General features: G+C 35.0%; 1 pseudogene across 1 annotated transcript; it reads right to left on the reverse strand.

The window, feature by feature from the left end:
• Window positions 1–1,134: 1,134 nt before the first annotated feature.
• LOC125830459 (cytochrome P450 71AU50-like) lies at window positions 1,135–12,358 on the reverse strand (annotated as a pseudogene). The gene is made up of 3 exons (XR_007443139.1): window positions 12,145–12,358; window positions 1,876–2,512; window positions 1,135–1,796 (listed from the first exon to the last, which is right to left on the reverse strand). The product of XR_007443139.1 is annotated as a cytochrome P450 71AU50-like (transcript).
• Window positions 12,359–15,341: the final 2,983 nt, after the last annotated feature.

The raw sequence follows: 15,341 nt of genomic DNA on the forward strand, positions 1-15,341 counted from the left end.
TTATTATCATTATTTTTTATCGCTATATATTATAAATTAATGATGGATATAGTTTAATCTTATATATGACATATATTTTATGTCGAAAGGGTATGTGAAGTTATTCTATTTTAATTGATAAAATGAAATTAAGAAGAAAAAAAATGTTTCCTACGTTTTTATTTGTTATAGTGATTTTAGAAGAAAGAAAACAAGAACAATGTTCTTTAATAATATTTTAATTAGGAAGAAGATGTGTTTAAAAAGAAAAATATATATATTTATTCGGAAAAGGGCATTTTTGACCCATTTTGTAACTATAGGGGCATTTGTGGACCAAAGTATTGACGGTAAGGGGATTTTTAAGCCAAACTATAAGTGAAGGGCATTTTCTTTCCTTTCACATAGTTTAAGGGCATTTTTTACCCTTTTCCCTTTCGTATATGAGATGAGATTCATGAACTTCTTTTTAAATTTTTTGACCAATTACTAAATATATTTTGTCCTCATACCTTCTCCTCCTACCTACTCCGTTAGTATTGACTAATAAACTCAACGATGGGTCTATACATTTTGGAATCAACACAAATTTTATATAGGAAACATAGTACTAATTAGTGTATATATGTAAACTAAGTACCCAATTTTAATAGCAGCTTAGATTATAAATAGTTGAATAAGTAGACACATGAGTTCTATGTGGTATAATACATGTAGGACACCATTTAGAATGCAAATTGTGATGTAGGATGTCACGCAGGACACGCGTGTCTATTTGTTCAACTTTATACAAGTTTAAATATCTACTTATGCACACCAAAAATTGAAAGACATAAATATGAAATGTGGTCCAATTAAATGACATATTTATGTATTATACCTTTATGTACAATTCAACAAAACAGATAAAATAAAACTAGTCCAAATTATGTCAGTCTGAACAAGTATAATGAGGATTAACCAGAAAATCTAATATGTATTATTACTGCAGGTGAAGAACAACAACATACTCAGTGAAATTCCATAAAGTGGGGTCTGGAGAGGGTAGAGTGTACACAGACCTTATCAGTACCTCGTGGAGGTAGAGAGACGGTTTTCAAAGACCCTATCACTATAGGTGAAGCATACAAAAATCATAAAAGTAGAATCCGATAGAAACTTTCAAAAGTACAATCGTGGTATCTAAATGAAAACTTGTATTTTCATTGTTCATTTAGTCTATAAGTAGGAATAGCCATTAAATATTTTTCTTTGGATGTTACTATTCCAAAGTGCTCCTCAAGGTCCAAATCACAAGGCCGCATATCATTTGGAAGCTCCCAATCAAAGCAATGCACCAATTGCGCAACGACAAGGCGGACAACGATAATCCCCAATTGTATTGCAGGGCAACTTCTTCTGCCAGAGTTAAATGGTAAAAGTTGGAAGTCACGTCCACGAACATCTACACTGCTCCCAATAAACCTCTCCGGCATAAACTTCTCAGGTTCGGACCAAACATTTGGATCCCTCTGAATTGCATAATGATTTATCATGATTCGTGTTCCCTTTCGTATGTTGAAGCCATCAACTACACAATCTTTCATGGCCTCACGTTGCGTTACTGGCACTACACAATGTAGCCTCATTCCCTCTTTTACAACCATGTCTAAGTACTTCAAATTCTCCAAGTCGGATTCTTTTACCATTCTTTCAAGGCCTACCACTTGTTCTAACTCGTTTTGTAGTTTCTTCATCACATGAGGGTGTCTAAGAAGCTATGTTAGTATCCAATCTATTGATGCTGCTGAAGTGTCAATTGCTGCAACAATCATGTCCTGTTATAGAAAAAAGGAAACAGGGGAAATTAGTACGAACAAATTTAATCATTATTATTAGAAGGATGAAATAACATACGAAGAGGACAACTTTTATATGGATACGATCAAACTGAAATTCCATTTTTCCTGATTGCATAATGTCCAACAACGTATCCACAAAGTCTTTGGATTGATTTTTATCATGAGACTCGACATGTTCATTGATAATCTTCTCAAGAAACTCATCAAACACCTTTGAAAGATCCTTGAGTCGGCGTGTGAGTCCCTGGAGATCAATTACACCAAGAAAGGGGAAAAAATCTCCAAGATTAGTTACTGCAGCTAAATGAACAACTTCTTGAAGTACAACTTTAAATCTTCGTCCATATACTTCTTTCCAAACACCATCAAACAAGTCATGTTAGCATTCAAGGACGCGACTCTTTCACTAAGATCAACAACAACACGACCTTCATTTTGAAGTGATTTGATCATAAGCTCAACTTGTTGTCTTCTCAAGGATTGAAATGAATTGATCTTTTGATTAGTCAAAAGATGTTGAGTGCACAATTTACGCATATTTCTCCAGTATGGTCCATACTTTGCAAATATAATATTCTTCTGTCCATACGCCAAATAATGAGCTGCCTCGTTATGAGGCTTATTAGCAAAGATATGATCATACGTCTTGAGGATTTTCTCAGCTACATCAGTAGACGAGACAACGATTGTAGGTACTAAAGAAGCCAAATGAAGATGAAATATTTTCCATATCAGTATCATATATTCTGATTTCATTATTGTATATTCTCTGATTCTTTACCTTTAATTACTTGATAGGATTCATTAGTTTTACTGATATTGTGGGATCTTTTACCACATAATTCTTTTGTATTTAAACAACACATTGTATCAATGAAACACACAAAAAACATTTCTCTTGTGTATTCTGCTCCTTTATGGTATTAGAGCTATCAACACTCAAACGAGTATAAACTTGTAATCATCTTCCCATCTTTTTCATTTTTTTTTCCTTTCCTTTCCAAACCACCTAAAAACAATGGTGAACTCATCTGCTTCGGACATCAATTTGAACAGTGATGACCCAATCAACACTTCATCCACAATTGTGAATGTTGCTTCAACCAAAACGCAAATCATTAACATCAACCCAACTGCACAACTTCCAATCAAACTTATTGGTGGTGCAAACTTTGCAACATGGAAAGCTCAAATTCAAAAGGTCATGAATGGGTTTAACTTAATGAGCTATCTCGATGGATCCATAACGCCGCCACCACGCACTATTAAGCAAGACACACAAGATATCGTTAATCCAGATTTCAAAATCTGGTTTCAGCAAGATAATCTCATCTGCAACGCCTTAATGGCTCTGTTGACTCCACCATTGCACCATTAGTTGCCTCTGCTGAAACTTCAAAGGAAGCATGGGACTATTTGCATACTACATATGCAAATAGATCTCAAACCAGGATCTACAGTCTTCGAGATGCATTGGCGAAAGTTCAGCGAGATAAAAAATCTGTCACTGATTATCTCAGGGAGATAAGAACTATCACTGATGAATTAGCTGCTGCCGGTGCTCGCATTTCTAATGAAGCGTTGGTTGTAAAAATTCTGAGTGGCCTTGGACCTGAATATGAGGCTTTAAGTACTGTTATTCATTCAAGAGACTCTCCTATTTCATATGAGGAATTGGCTCACAAGCTCACGAATCATGAACTTTATCTAAAGCAAACTGATAAGAAGCAACCACCAACTCCAATCACTGCTCAAGTTGCACAGAGAAAAAATAATCACAATAACAATAGCAACAGGCAAACTCGCCGCTGGTCTGGTCAGCCTCAATGGCGTTCACAAACTACTCCTTCTGGAACGCAACAATGGCGTACCCCCCACACTCAAAGCAATGGAAACTTTTCCCAGCCATGGCGTCCCTCTATTCCTATGCAGGCCAACATGCAAATCCAATGTCAGTTATGTGAAAAATTTGGTCACACTGCAAATGTTTGTCGTTCCAAGTCGCATAACCATTTTGACGCTAAGGCCATGTTTGCTGCTCGGTCTTTTCCCAATACTGCTCCATGGATTCTGGATTCCGGTGCCTCACATCATATCACTGCTGATTCTCAGAACATTGCCTCTCCACATGAATCCACGGGTCCTGAACAAGTTTTAATGGGTGATGGTAACGGTATTTCGATCACCCACACTGGTTCCACTACATTAAACTCTCCCATACATTCTTTTTCTTTACATAATATTCTGTGTACTCCATCTATAAAAAAAAATCTTATATTTGTTTCAAATTTTTGTCAACAAAACCAAACATCTATTGAATTCTTTCCTTTCTCTTTTGTTGTGAAGGCACTGACTACGAGGGCATCACTATTACAAGGCCGGAATAGAGATGATTTGTACGAATGGCCAACGTTTGCGACTTCAACACATTCATCTTCTACAGCCTTCACGGCAAATACTTCTCAAGTTCCTTTATCTCTATGGCATCGTCGTTTAGGACATCCTAATATCCGTCTTTTGAAGCTTCTTTTAAGAAATTACCAGTTGCCTTATTTTGATAATTTTCAATCTTGTAATTCATGTCATTGCAATAAAAGCCACAGGATTCCTTTCTCACGTAACTCATTGCAAAGTTCAAGACCATTTGAAACACTCTATACCGATGTTTGGGGTCCTTCACCCGTTCTATCCCTTGATCAAAAGCGCTATTACGTCATTTTTGTCGATCAGTTTACCAAATATATTTGGCTCTATACACTTAAACAAAAAAGTGATGTAGTCAAGGTCTTCTCTGAATTTCAGCCACTCATTGAGAACTTTTTCAATACTAAGATTCTCACCTTATATTCTGATGGGGGAGGAGAATTTAAGGGACTAAAATTACTTCTTGCTGAATTTGGGATTCAACACTTATCCTCTCCCCCATATACCCCACAAAGAATTGCCTTAGCTGAAAGACGTCATAGGCACATTATCGAAACTTCTAGAACCCTACTTCACCAAGCATCACTACCACCCCAATTTTGGAGTTTTGCTTGTCAAACTGTTGTTTACTTAATTAATAGATTTCCTACATCCTCAGATAATATTTCTCCATATCAAGCTCTTTTTGGTACAGCTCCCAATATTTTCTCACTTTTTACGTTTGGTTGCTTATGCTATCCTTGGCTAAAACCATATACTAAAAATAAACTTGAACCAAGATCCACACCATGTGTCTATTTAGGATTCTCCACTCACTTTCATAGTCATCAATGCTTTGATCCTGAATCCTCAAAAATATATTTCTCCAGAGACGTAAAATTTTTGGAAGATATTTTTTCTTATGAAAATATTTTTTCCAAGTACAAGGGAATCCCTCAGAATATTTTCTGGTTTAATACCACATCCGATTCAGATACATCTTCCTCTACTCTATCTTGTCCAGATCATACAATATCTTTTCCTATTACTCTAAGAAGTCCACTTCCAATCGAAGATCCAAACTTGGTTGTTTTTCCAAGTGACTCTACTGCACCAGCAATAGTTGTGCGTCCTCCGTCAGAACTTCCAGCAATCCGACGAAATCAGGTAACTTCCTCCCCTCTAGATAATTCATTTTTTACTGCTGAATCGTCCACAACTCCCCCTTCTAATTCCCTTCCCCAGCAGCAGCACTTACCACAACTTAACCTCCCTTCTCAGACCAACCAGTCTTTACCACCACGACGCCCTGTCACCCGCTCCCAACATCAAATCACTAAGCCTAATCCAAAGTATGCATCCATGGCCACCCTTACATCCCAAATACCACCAGTCACAGTTAAACAAGCTTGTAAGGACCCACAATGGAGACAAGCTATGCAAAGTGAATTTGACGCTCTCATGAGCAACCAAACATGGAACTTTATTCCTCCATCTGATCACCAAAATATTGTGGAGAATAAATGGATCTTCCGTATTAAGCGCAAACCTGATGGATCAATTGAACGGTACAAGGCTCGCCTTGTTGCCAAAGGTTTCAATCAATGGCCTGGAATCGATTATATTGATACTTTCAGTCCGGTTGTCAAACCAACAATCATTCGAACAGTACTTGACATCGCCACACAAAACAAATGGCCACTCCATCAACTAGACATAAACAATGCTTTTCTACAAGGTACACTGACTGAGGAAGTCTTTATGAAACAACCGAAAGGTTTTGAGAATCCTGATTACCCAAACTATGTATGCAAACTAAACAAAGCCATATATGGTCTCAAACAAGCACCCCGTGCTTGGTACATCGAGTTCACGAATTTTCTCATTTCTGCTGGATTTCACAAGACTCATTCTGATCACTCTTTATTTACCTTACACTCTCATAACACTGTCATTTTCTTGCTTGTATATGTAGATGATATTGTTATTACAGGAAATAACTTGCAAACTATTAGCAACATCTGGATTTTTTCCTAGGCATTGATGTCCTTCCACAATCAGCTGGATTATTTCTTTCTCAAACCAAGTACATAATGGACATCTTGCAGGAGTTCTCTATGCAGGACTGCCAGGGTGTTTCTACACCATTATCCACCACGATTTCACTTAGGCTGAATGATGGCTCCCCTCCTACAGATGCAAAACAATATCGAAGTGCAATTGGCAAGCTCCAGTATCTTGCATTTACTAGACCAGACATAAGCTTTGCTGTTAATAAGCTCTCTGTTGACACTCAATTTCGACCCTCCCCGATAATAATTAATTTCTGAACTTCTTAATTTTTCAAAACGATTTAGAATAATTAATTTTTAGAAATTTTGAAAAAATATATGTATATAGTTTGCAAGTTATTTTAAATAGTTTGTCACTTGTTATAATTTTTTTTAATGAATATGTTTTATATAATTATGTGTCTAATTAGTATATTTTTTGAATGTTCGAAAATTGCCTCAAAACGATTTTAGTTTTATTTAAATATTTGGCTATTTGGTTTAAATTAATTAATAACTTATATTTCGAGTTAACTAGTTTATAATTAAGTTAATTATTATATAATTATGTGTCTAATTAGTATATTTTATAAATATTTGAAAATCATATCAAAAGATTTTTATTTCTTTTTAGCTAAGTGTTTTACTAACTTAGTTTAATTTAAATCATAATTACGATTTTGAATTAATTAGTTCATGTTTAAATTAATTATATTATTATCAAGTTAATTATTTTATTTCGTTAAGAACAAGAAGCTCGTTAATTAATTAATATTAAATTCATCTCATTTATTTATATTTTTCGGCCACATTCTCCAAGTAAATCTGATTTGGTTAATTTCGTAATCCTAATCGATTATAATTGCAATTCTTTTGGCCAAATCCTCAATTCAAAACCTAGCCATTTTATTACAATTCTAACCCTTTTCCCACCTTGCATTCAATTCTTTTTAAAGACCAAAATTGGGCCATTTAATTCCAACCCAAATTATGCTCCAAATCAGCCCAACCAATTAATTCCAACCCAACCCCATCATTTTCCAGCCCATTAATTCCTCCAATTTTCAGTCAACACTACACCATATCCCAGCCCAAAACGCCCCAGCCCGTTTCTTTTCCCTTGACCCGACCCCATCCCCTTTTCCCTTCTAATTCAACGCTAATACGTACAGCGTACAATCCCAAAGACCCCTGCATTTTATTTATTTTTTTTTCTTCCTTTTCTCAACGCGAAGCAGCCCAGTACCGTTCCAGCAGGCACAACAGCAGCAAAAGCACGCATTTTCGTCCTTGGGGGTGCAAGATGAGGCCACCTCGCTGCCCAAGGACATGGTCTTTGATCCCAAGCGTCGATTTCCCTTTCCTCTTTCGGAATGGGTGAAAATCGCAAGAAGAAGGTGCTTCACCGAATTGGTGAAAAGATTTTGAAATTTGATTTAATGGGCCTTGTTCTCATCCGGAAAAAAGGAGATTCCCGCCTGATCCCCACTTTTTTCTGCCCTAATTCCATTCCATATAGACTCTCTTTTGGTTCATTGTAAAAAAGGGGCAAGAGGGTGGGATTTTTTACTTTTTCTTTTTTTGAGCGAAAAAACAAAAGAGAGTTTGGGCAGAATTTTTGATACTGAATACGTTTTGAAAATAGGGAGAAATTTTTTTGGATTTCACTTTAGTAGAAACAATTCAAAGAAAGGGCTTGAACATTAGTATTAAAAAGCTAGAAATACATTTTGGAGGTGGAGGATACAATAAGTTTTTTTTTGTGTTTGGGTTCAGTCGTCGACTCAAATTCCTTACCCGTTGTTCGCGTTCGAGTTCTCGTGGTAGAAAGGTCAGCTCGTCGCTCACCCCGTTCCCGTTCGCTGCACACAAGAAGGTAAACTCCGTTGTCGATTCCAACTCTTTAGTCAATGTATTGTTTCAATGATGTTGAGGTTGTTTACTGATTTATCTTTCTCCTTCCTCTCTCGACTGACTTTGTTTTGCTCGATTATTGGCTTATGTCGTAGCCTAGTGATTGAGTTAGAGTCAGCTCCTTGTTCGTTTGAGATATAAAATGTGCTCTTGTAAGGGTGTGTTTGGTATGAAGGAAAATGTTTTCCTAGAAAATGTTTTCCAGGAAAACAAGTTGATTTTTGACTTATTTTCTCATGTTTGGTTGGTCAGTAGAAAATATTTTTCGGAAAAGATATTTAGTGTTTGATTTATGAATGAAAAATATTTTTGAGAAATATCTTTTATTTTTATTAGAGTAGAAAATAATTTTTGAAACTGAAAATAGTTTTTAAAAACAAACTTAAATTTTTTTTGGGGGGTGGGGGTGGTAGGGGGTGGGTGAAGGGGGGGGGGTCGAGTGTAGGGGTGAAAAAATGAAATTTTGAAATTGAAAATATTTTTTAAAAACAAACGTGAAATTTAAATTTTTTTTTGGGGGTGGGGGTGGGTGGGTGGGGGTCGAGGGTAGGAGTGAAAAAATGAAATTTTGAAATTGAAAATATTTTTTAAAAACAAACTTGAAATTTTTTATTTTTTTTTGGGGGTGGGGGTGGGTGGGTGGGGATCGAGGGTAGGGGTGAAAAAATGAAATTTTGAAATTGAAAATATTTTTTAAAAATAAACTTGAAATTTTTTATTTTTTTTGGGGGTGGGGGTGGGGGGGCTGGTAGGGGGTGGGTGGGTGGGGATCGAGGGTAGGGGTGAAAAAATAAAATTTTGAAATTGAAAATATTTTTTAAAAACAAACTTGAATTTTTTTATTTTTTTTGGGGGTGGGGCGGCTGGTAGGGGGTGGGTGGGTGGGGTCGAGGGTAGGGGTGGAAAAATGAAATTTTGAAATTGAAAATATTTTTTAAAAATAATTTTTAATATTTTTTTGGGAGGGGGTGGGGGTAGGGATGAGGTCGGGGTAAAAAAATTGAATTTAAAAACAAACTTTAAATTTTTTATTTTTTTGGGGAGGGGTTGGTTGGGGGGTGGTTTGAGGAATAAATTGATTTTTCAATAAAAAATAATTGTAATTTGAAGTTGGAAGAGAGTTTTGGAAAATGTTTTCCTTAAGTTTAGAAGGGAAGTCATTTTCCTTAAATTTGAGGAAAATGAGTTGATTTGGAAAACATTTTCCAAAACATTTAGTCCAACCAAACATGAGAAAATTGGAAAACATTTTCCGAAAAATGTTTTCCTTCATACCAAACACACCCTAAGTGTTGTTGTTCGTATGAGTCTTCAATTTTTTATTTTATTTTATTTTATTTTATTTTTTTTAGTTAGCTATCATGTTAAAGGGTTCATTTCGTTCACATGAAATCCCTAATATATCTGTGATGTTGATGTTTGTTTCATGTTCGATTTCACTGTCTCTTGGTGTTCATTTTAAGACTATTTAACTATCACTATCTCGTATTCACTTACTAATTTGTCACTGAATATTCTTATATATTTTTCTTGGTATTCTGGCCTATTAGCATATAAAGTTCCCTTTTCTTTACTACTGTGAATGTTATTTCCCTTTCAATAAAATAAAATAAAAATGAAGTTGGAGTCTTAGGGCTAGCTAATAAGTAACTTGTGTATCGTATATCTGCTTCTCGGTGTGACTACAATAGCATTCATGTGTGTATGTTTGTGACTTAAGTATGAGTTTATTCCTAAAAAATTGCCTTTGTTTAAGTGCTCGCTGTACTAAATTTGTTAATGTCGAAGTGTGCCATTTTCTTTAAAGAGGTAGTATGTGAGATTTGCCTATCATGCTTTACTCTTAGCTTATTCCATCGGTCTCTCTAGCTTATACATATGTTAGTAACGCCTGTAGGTTTCATGTTAGCTCACATTTACTTAACTTCCGCAAAAGATATTGCCTATTTTGGAATATAGTAATTAAGTGAGGTTTGCTTTTGATCGTCATAATGCCTTTTGCTAGCAGCCATGTTAATTCATTAAGTTTGAATGGTCATCATGTTCTTTAGCCTTTTTTTTTTATTTTTTTTTTTCATTTTTTAGCTTTCTGTTTGGCCTTATACAATTTCTCTTAATTACATGATAGTGTATATATATATATATATATATATCTCATTTCTTTGCCCGCGTGATGCGGCATATTCTTTTCTCTGTCCATTTTGGTTGAGTCGTATGCTAATTTTATCTCCTTTATGCATGTAAAATCTGCCCGAGTCCTCATGGACTCTGTTCTCGCATTTTCTTGTTGGGCCACGGAGGACCAATCCTTTTTCGAGTCATCCGGCCTATAAAAATCGACGAACAGGTCTCGAAGGTGGAAAAATGCGAAAGCAGAGAAGAATTGAAAAGATTGGGCCAAAGGCCCACTCCTTATACAAAAATTGTATTTTGTTATTTTTGGGCCTAAGCCCTTGTCTTTTAATTATTAATATTTTGTTAAAAGTTTAGGACAGGTGGAGGATGGGCCAAAGGCCCAAAGAAAATTATTTCTTTTAATTTTGGACAGGCGTCACTCAAATGGGCCTTTGGCCTAAAACGAAATAGGCCCAAATACTGGTCCAGGCGAACAGAAACCAGATTTGGGCCCAATTCTCTTTCCCTCTCTACTTTACTCTGTTTTGTTTTGCTTGCTAATATTTATTGTTAACCTTAAGGTCGAAAATATTCAAATTCCAAAAGACGCCCATTTTGAATTAATCACCTAACTAAACTAGCCGTTTCTCACTTGACTTAAAAAATAAATAAGTGGATGAATAAGCTTACAAAACATTTCACCTAGATAGTATTTCAACATTTTTCTTTTTCCCCCTTTAAAATAGTTTCGACTACAAAATAGTTCAATTTTGCGAGATGAGTTAAGTTAAAATTATTTTTAGCCAAATAATTAATTGTCGGATAACCACATTAGTGGACATTCTAGGTGCTTTTAAAACCTTCCTAGACTGTTAATAAGAACCTCGAACCCTTTTTAAAGTTTTCACTAGATTTCTGTTTTAGTCTCTTGAAAACAACAGTTTTCTTAATTTCCCTTTAAAAATTAAGTGGCGACTCTTAAAACAATCTTAAAATATCTTTTAAATAAAACACTCTCCCAATTTATGCATCAGCCATCTCACACACACTGTCAAGCAGTGAAGTGCCTCCTTCGGTATCTCAAATCAACTATCCATCATGGGCTTCTTTTTCACCATGGATCTAATGCTACCCTTCATGTTTATACCGATGCAGATTGGGTAGGGGACCACGATGATCGTACCTCTACTTCTGCTTATGTTATCTATCTTGGCTTAACACCAATCAGTTGGTCATCAAAGAAACAAAGAACAGTCGCTCGATCTTCAACTGAGGCAGAGTATCGTGCCGTTGCTCATGCTGTTGCAGAAACAAATTGGCTTACCAATCTTCTCAAAGAGCTTCGTATCTCTCTTGATAATGTACCAACTATCTACTGCAACAACATTGGCACCACCTACTTGTGCCAAAATCCAGTTTTCCACAGTAGAATGAAGCACATAGCCATTGATTTCCATTTTGTCAGGGACCAAGTCCAACGTCAACAACTCCGGTTAGTACATGTTCACTCAGCTGATCAGCTAGCTGACATACTTACGAAATCTTTATCCAAAGCCCAAACTCAATGGGCTGTCTCCAAGTTAGGGGTCGTTCCACCACCCGCTAACTTGCGGGGGCATAAAGAAGCCAAATGAAGATGAAATATTTTCCATATCAGTATCATATATTCTGATTTCATTATTGTATATTCTCTTATTCTTTACCTTTAATTACTTGATAGGATTCATTAGTTTTACTGATATTGTGGGATCTTTTACCACATAATTCTTTTGTATTTAAACAACACATTGTATCAATGAAACACACAAAAAACATTTCTCTTGTGTATTCTGCTCCTTTAGGTACTAGTCCTAGTCTCATATACATAATTGGACCATGTTTCTTGGCTAAGTTTTGAAAATCATGGTGAGGGTTTTTCCCTAACAAATGAAGATGTCCAAGAATGGGAAGCCCTCTTGGACCTGGAGGTAACTTTTTTCTATTATGTATATTTAGCAACTCATACAACACAGACACAATAGTAACTACAACTACTACTTCCCATATCAAAGACATGGCTAATATGACTTCTTCCTTAGAGAGAAAAATACACTTTTTTAAATTTATAATAATATGTTGTTGAGGGCATTTTGGGGAATTATGATATAGATATTATGTTTATGTAGTAGGTAAGCAAAATTTATATATAGCACATGTGATAGTGTTTCAATTTCTAGTGAGTTTTATTCAAATTAGTCTGCTAAGGGAAAAGGTATCTTTTAATTTAAAAAAAAAAAACTGAATATATTGTAAGGAAGATCGTATTTATGTGGTCATGAATTGCCTAGGACCAAATTCAAGGGTGACAAGACGACCACCAAATCGAAGCATTAATTTAAATAGTTATTCACTCAACTAATTAAACTAAAAGTAGTTGGTGGACGTACAATATATATATAGTCCATCTATAATATATGTATGAATGTGTATATATGTGTATACTGACTAAAAAAAAGTAGACAATAAATCTGTCTGATTATTTGTGTGAAGATATGTGACAAATTAATTGATGATTTGTGGCGTTCGACTTAAAATCACACTTCATCTTGTATTTAACATAAAATAAAACGTAATGAAATAGACAGAATAAACAAGTCCAAGAGTAAAGACTTTTGTTAGCCATCGTAGATGAAGAAATATTAATGCAGTCCAACCAAAACCTTTCCGTCAACAATTGAGTATAACAATAATAACTTCAAAGCAAAATTCAATAATAATTTAATACACACTAATGAACTTCTTACTTGGATATTAAAAAAATGGCAAAACATATTTTTTTTTCTTTGGTATTAAAGATTATACTTATATTATTAGAATAATACATAAATATGCACTTTAATTTGGCTTCAGTTGATATCTATGTCCTCCAACTTTGATGTATGCACAAATAGACACTTAAACTTGAACAAATAGACACATTCATCATACGGCGTCCTACATGAAAATTTTGTGTCCTATGTGGCATCTTACATGTATTATATCACATAGGACGTGTGTGTCTACTTGTTCAATTTTATACAAATTTAAGTGTTTATTTATGCACACCCAAAATTGAAGGGCATTGATGTCATCTAAAACCATATTAAAGAGCTTATTTATGTATTATGCCAATAATATAAGTATAACCTTTAATACCAAAGAAAAAAAGATATGGTCGGCCATTTTTTTAATACCTAAGTAAGAAGTTCATTATTAAATTATTATTGAATTATTATTTTGAAATTATTATTGTTAGACTCAAAATTGTTGACGGAAGGTTTTGGTTTGACTGCATTATTAGGATAAAGAAAATTAATTAATGAGAATGATGAATAAATTTTGGCTAAAATATTATCAATCAATCACATTATCGAAGTTAAATGAGCGACAATGACAACAACACGATGGGCACTCTCTTCTTAACCCTTTAAGAGCTCAAGGGAATGTTTCTTAATATAAAAAACAATATTTTTGCTCTATTCTACCAATGAAGGAGAGATGACTTTTCATTTTTTCTTCACTTGATTCCCCCATATTTTCCAGTTCACATTACATCAACATTTTTCAATTTACACCTCACACAAAACTCAACAATCCCCCACATGAATGTGAAATGATTATTGTTAAAACATATGCATGAAAAAAGTATGTGATTCTTAAGAAATGATTAATTATATCTAGATAAGTAGGGTTTCTTTTGAACTTTTCATGGCGAACATATATCGGATATACTCATCAATCGTTAGATTTAATATCTTTGAATCATCGAGTTTTGATGTATACATAAGCAACATAAGTCACACAGTTAATCCTTTAACTATTTTTGGTTCTCATTGTTTGCTCATTTCAGCCATGAGCACTTTATGGTTCGCAAGTGCGTAGAGAACATGCCTTACAAGATTTTCTTTGAAGCGGCTTACACTTCACACGTACATAGGTGATTCCTAAATATGTTATCCCGTATATATACCATTTGATATACCTTCTATCAAACTTACAAATCATTAAAAGGTGTTAATGTCTTATCATTGTTGTTGAACATTGTCGTCTTATCACGAGAATGAACCATAAAAATTATTCTGGCAATGTTGAATCGCCATCAATGTCTTTGTTTGATCTTCTTAAACCTATATCTTGGGATCTCCAGACTTCTAGGCAGAGTTAATGCCATGATGATTTTTCCTCGGTCTTAGTCTTATTCTCTTTGATGATTTTTGAACTACCTCTCTAATTAAGCCTTTTGTAAGAGGATCCAACACAGTATCCGCTTCGGTGTTGTACTGAGTCCTCGTGTGTGGAGTGGATGTATGAGTCCTCGTGTGTGTGTGTTTGATATTGTGACAGATTACGTACTTGATTCGGTGTTGTTGTCACTTGTGCATATTGTTTGTTGCTTGCCACCTGCTAAGTGCTATAGTTGGTTTTATACTATTACTTATTGCATATTAGTTTCTATTTTGGATCGGCCGATGATATCTACTCAGTACATGTTGCCCTATATTGACCCCTACTTGTGTTTCTCTTCATTTTCTTTTGTGGAGTGCAGCGAGTGTACCAGGGACTTTGACCCTCCCTTAGCTCTATCCAGTCTCAAGCATATCAGGTTCTAGGGTGAGCTATTCATTCAAACTCATGTTGGATTCTCTCGGTCATGGCATGATGTCCTTAGTTTTCGGACACACCATTACTTTATTTATTTATTTTTGTGTCTTTGATATTCTTAGACTTAATAATTGGGGTTTAGATGTCCTTGATGTGATGACTTTTAGGTTTTGGGAAACGATATTTAATAAACACTAGTGGATTTGTATTTCTTACATTAATAAGATTTAAGCTTCCGCATTATGGTTAGTATTTAGTAAGTTGAACAATTAATATAAGTTGGGGTTGGATTTGTTGGTTCGCCCACCTAGGAGGTTAAGTGTGAGTGTTACTCATGACTCATTTTGGGTCGTCACATGATCAATTTTTATTTAACGGAAAATGAAAAAGTATTTTTCCTTCCTTCATTTAATAGCAT

This window comes from Solanum verrucosum, unplaced genomic scaffold (assembly GCF_900185275.1).
Source record: "Solanum verrucosum unplaced genomic scaffold, falcon-dt-bn FXZP01000228.1, whole genome shotgun sequence".
Classification (NCBI taxonomy): domain Eukaryota; kingdom Viridiplantae; phylum Streptophyta; class Magnoliopsida; order Solanales; family Solanaceae; genus Solanum; species Solanum verrucosum.